Raw genomic sequence first — 6417 nt, forward strand, 5'->3', positions numbered from 1 at the left:
CATAACGTAAATAGGTTATATGGTATGACGGTATACCGTATTACGTTATATGGGATGACGTTATAACGTATTACGTTATATGGGATGACGTTATATCGTATTACGTTATATGGGACGACGTTATAACGTATTACGTTATATGGAACGACGTTATAACGTATTACGTTATATGGGATGACGTAATAACGTATTACGTTATATGGGATGACGTTATTAATTAATACGTTATATGGTATGACGTTATAACGTATTACGTTATATGGGATGAAGTTATAACGTATTTCGTTACATGGGAGTACGTTATAACGTATTACGTTATATGGTATGACGTTATACCGTATTACGCTATATGGTATGACGTTATAACGTAATAGGTTGAATGGTATGACGTTATAACGTATTACGTTATATGGTATGATGTTATAACGTATTACGTTATATGGGAAGACGTTTTAACGAAATAGGTTATATGGTATGACGTTGTAACGTAATAGGTTATATGGTATGACGTTATACCGTATTACGTTATATGGGAGGACGTTATAACGTATTACGTTATATGGTATGACGTTATAACGTATTACGTTATATGGGATGACGTTATAACGTATTACGTTATATGGTATGACGTTATAACATATTACGTTATATGGTATGACGTTATACCGTATTACGTTATATGGGATGACGCTATAACGTATTACGTTATATGGTATGACGTTGTAACGTATTACGTTAAATGGGATGACGTTGTAACGTATTACGTTAAATGGGACGACGTTATAACGTGTTACGTTATATGGGATGACGTAATAACGTATTACGTTATATGGGATGACGTTATAACGTATTACGTTATATGGGATGACGTTGTAACGTATTACGTTATATGGTATGACGTTATAACGTAAATAGGTTGTATGGTATGACGTTATAACGTATTACGTTATATGGGATGACGCTATAACGTATTACGTTATATGGGATGACGTTATAACGTATTACGTTATATGGGACGACGTTATAACGTATTACGTTATATGGGACGACGTTATAACGTATTGCGTTATATGGGATGACGTTATAACGTATTACGTTATATGGGATGACGTTGTAACGTATTACGTTAAATGGGATGACGTTGTAATGTATTACCTTATATGGGATGACGTTATAACGTATTACGTCATATGGGACTACGTTGTAACGTATTACGTTATATGGAACGACGTTATACCGTATTACGTTATATGGGATGACGTAATAACGTATTACGTAATATGGGATGACGTTATCACATAATACGTTATATGGTATGACGTCATAACGTAAATAGGTTATATGCTATGACCGTATACCGTATTACGTTATATGGGATGACGTTATAACGTATTACGTTATATGGGATGACGTTGTAACGTATTACGTTAAATGGGATGACGTTGTAACGTATTACGTTATATGGGACGACGTTATAACGTATTACGTTATATGGGACGACGTTATAACGTATTGCGTTATATGGGATGACGTTATAACGTATTACGTTATATGGGATGACGTTGTAACGTATTACGTTAAATGGGATGACGTTGTAATGTATTACGTTATATGGTATGACGTTATAACGTATTACGTTATATGGGATGACGTTATAACGTATTACGTTATATGGTATGACGTTATAACGTAAATAGGTTATATGGTATGACGTTATACCGTATTACGTTATATGGGATGATGTTATAACGTATTGCGTTATATGGGATGACGTTATAACGTATTACGTTATATGGGATGACGTTGTAACGTATTACGTTAAATGGGATGACGTTGTAATGTATTACGTTATATGGTATGACGTTATAACGTATTACGTTATATGGGATGACGTTATAACGTATTACGTTATATGGTATGACGTTATAACATATTACGTTATATGGTATGACGTTATACCGTATTACGTTATATGGGATGACGGTATAACGTATTACGTTATATGGTATGACGTTGTAACGTATTACGTTAAATGGGATGACGTTGTAACGTATTACGTTAAATGGGACGACGTTATAACGTGTTACGTTATATGGGATGACGTAATAACGTATTACGTTATATGGGATGCCGTTATCACGTAATACGTTATATGGTATGACGTTATAACGTAAATAGGTTATATGGTATGACGTTATACCGTATTACATTATATGGGATGACGTTATAACGTATTACGTTATATGGGATGACGTTATAACGTATTACGTTATATGGGACTACGTTATAACGTATTACGTTATATGGGACGACGTTATAACGTATTGCGTTATATGGGATGACGTTATAACGTATTACGTTATATGGGATGACGTTGTAACGTATTACGTTAAATGGGATGACGTTGTAATGTATTACGTTATATGGGATGACGTTATAACGTATTACGTCATATGGGACGACGTTATAACGTATTACGTTATATGGAACGACGTTATACCGTATTACGTTATATGGGATGACGTAATAACGTATTACGTAATATGGGATGACGTTATCACATAATACGTTATATGGTATGACGTCATAACGTAAATAGGTTATATGGTATGACGGTATACCGTATTACGTTATATGGGATGACGTTATAACGTATTACGTTATATGGGATGACGTTATATCGTATTACGTTATATGGGACGACGTTATAACGTATTACGTTATATGGAACGACGTTATAACGTATTACGTTATATGGGATGACGTAATAACGTATTACGTTATATGGGATGACGTTATTAATTAATACGTTATATGGTATGACGTTATAACGTATTACGTTATATGGGATGAAGTTATAACGTATTTCGTTACATGGGAGTACGTTATAACGTATTACGTTATATGGTATGACGTTATACCGTATTACGCTATATGGTATGACGTTATAACGTAATAGGTTGAATGGTATGACGTTATAACGTATTACGTTATATGGTATGATGTTATAACGTATTACGTTATATGGGAAGACGTTTTAACGAAATAGGTTATATGGTATGACGTTGTAACGTAATAGGTTATATGGTATGACGTTATACCGTATTACGTTATATGGGAGGACGTTATAACGTATTACGTTATATGGTATGACGTTATAACGTATTACGTTATATGGGATGACGTTATAACGTATTACGTTATATGGTATGACGTTATAACATATTACGTTATATGGTATGACGTTATACCGTATTACGTTATATGGGATGACGCTATAACGTATTACGTTATATGGTATGACGTTGTAACGTATTACGTTAAATGGGATGACGTTGTAACGTATTACGTTAAATGGGACGACGTTATAACGTGTTACGTTATATGGGATGACGTAATAACGTATTACGTTATATGGGATGACGTTATAACGTATTACGTTATATGGGATGACGTTGTAACGTATTACGTTATATGGTATGACGTTATAACGTAAATAGGTTGTATGGTATGACGTTATAACGTATTACGTTATATGGGATGACGCTATAACGTATTACGTTATATGGGATGACGTTATAACGTATTACGTTATATGGGACGACGTTATAACGTATTACGTTATATGGGACGACGTTATAACGTATTGCGTTATATGGGATGACGTTATAACGTATTACGTTATATGGGATGACGTTGTAACGTATTACGTTAAATGGGATGACGTTGTAATGTATTACCTTATATGGGATGACGTTATAACGTATTACGTCATATGGGACTACGTTGTAACGTATTACGTTATATGGAACGACGTTATACCGTATTACGTTATATGGGATGACGTAATAACGTATTACGTAATATGGGATGACGTTATCACATAATACGTTATATGGTATGACGTCATAACGTAAATAGGTTATATGCTATGACCGTATACCGTATTACGTTATATGGGATGACGTTATAACGTATTACGTTATATGGGATGACGTTGTAACGTATTACGTTAAATGGGATGACGTTGTAACGTATTACGTTATATGGGACGACGTTATAACGTATTACGTTATATGGGACGACGTTATAACGTATTGCGTTATATGGGATGACGTTATAACGTATTACGTTATATGGGATGACGTTGTAACGTATTACGTTAAATGGGATGACGTTGTAATGTATTACGTTATATGGTATGACGTTATAACGTATTACGTTATATGGGATGACGTTATAACGTATTACGTTATATGGTATGACGTTATAACGTAAATAGGTTATATGGTATGACGTTATACCGTATTACGTTATATGGGATGATGTTATAACGTATTGCGTTATATGGGATGACGTTATAACGTATTACGTTATATGGGATGACGTTGTAACGTATTACGTTAAATGGGATGACGTTGTAATGTATTACGTTATATGGTATGACGTTATAACGTATTACGTTATATGGGATGACGTTATAACGTATTACGTTATATGGTATGACGTTATAACATATTACGTTATATGGTATGACGTTATACCGTATTACGTTATATGGGATGACGGTATAACGTATTACGTTATATGGTATGACGTTGTAACGTATTACGTTAAATGGGATGACGTTGTAACGTATTACGTTAAATGGGACGACGTTATAACGTGTTACGTTATATGGGATGACGTAATAACGTATTACGTTATATGGGATGCCGTTATCACGTAATACGTTATATGGTATGACGTTATAACGTAAATAGGTTATATGGTATGACGTTATACCGTATTACATTATATGGGATGACGTTATAACGTATTACGTTATATGGGATGACGTTATAACGTATTACGTTATATGGGACTACGTTATAACGTATTACGTTATATGGGACGACGTTATAACGTATTGCGTTATATGGGATGACGTTATAACGTATTACGTTATATGGGATGACGTTGTAACGTATTACGTTAAATGGGATGACGTTGTAATGTATTACGTTATATGGGATGACGTTATAACGTATTACGTCATATGGGACGACGTTATAACGTATTACGTTATATGGAACGACGTTATACCGTATTACGTTATATGGGATGACGTAATAACGTATTACGTAATATGGGATGACGTTATCACATAATACGTTATATGGTATGACGTCATAACGTAAATAGGTTATATGCTATGACGGTATACCGTATTACGTTATATGGGATGACGTTATAACGTATTACGTTATATGGGATGACGTTATATCGTATTACGTTATATGGGACGACGTTATAACGTATTACGTTATATGGAACGACGTTATAACGTATTACGTTATATGGGATGACGTTATAACGTATTACGTTATATGGGATGACGTTGTAACCTATTACGTTAAATGGGATGACGTTGTAACGTATTACGTTAAATGGGACGACGTTATAACCTGTTACGTTATATGGGATGACGTAAAAACGTATTACATTATAAGGGACGACGTTATAACGTATTACGTTAAATGGGATGAATTTGTAACGTATTACGTTATATGGTATGACGTTGTAACGTATTACGTTAAATGGGATGACGTTGTAACGTATTACGTTAAATGGGACGACGTTATAACGTGTTACGTTATATGGGATGACGTTATAACGTATTACGTTATATGATATGACGGAATAACGTATTACGTTATATGGGATGCCGTTATACTGTATTACGTTATATGGGATGACGTTATAGCTTATTACGTTATATGGGATGACGTCGTAACGTATTTCGTTATATGGGATGCCGTTATCACGTAATACGTTATATGGTATGACGTTATAACGTAAATAGGTTATATGGTATGACGTTATACCGTATTACGTTATATGGGATGACGTTATAACGTATTACGTTATATGGGATGACGTTGTAACGTATTACGTTAAATGGGATGACGTTGTAACGTATTACGTTAAATGGGACGACGTTATAACGTGTTACGTTATATGATATGACGTAATAAGGTATTACGTTATATGTGATGACGTTATAATGTATTACGTTATATGGGATGACGTTGTAACGTATTTCGTTATATGGGAGGACGTTATAACGTATTACGTTATATGGTATGACGTTATAACGTATTACGTTATATGGGATGACGTAATAACGTATTACGTAATATGGGATGACGTTATCACATAATACGTTATATGGTATGACGTCATAACGTAAATAGGTTATATGCTATGACGGTATACCGTATTACGTTATATGGGATGACGTTATAACGTATTACGTTATATGGGATGACGTTATATCGTATTACGTTATATGGGACGACGTTATAACGTATTACGTTATATGGAACGACGTTATAACGTATTACGTTATATGGGATGACGTTATAACGTATTACG

This window comes from Bombus vancouverensis, unplaced genomic scaffold (assembly GCF_051014615.1).
Source record: "Bombus vancouverensis nearcticus unplaced genomic scaffold, iyBomVanc1_principal scaffold0036, whole genome shotgun sequence".
Classification (NCBI taxonomy): Eukaryota; Metazoa; Arthropoda; class Insecta; order Hymenoptera; family Apidae; genus Bombus; species Bombus vancouverensis.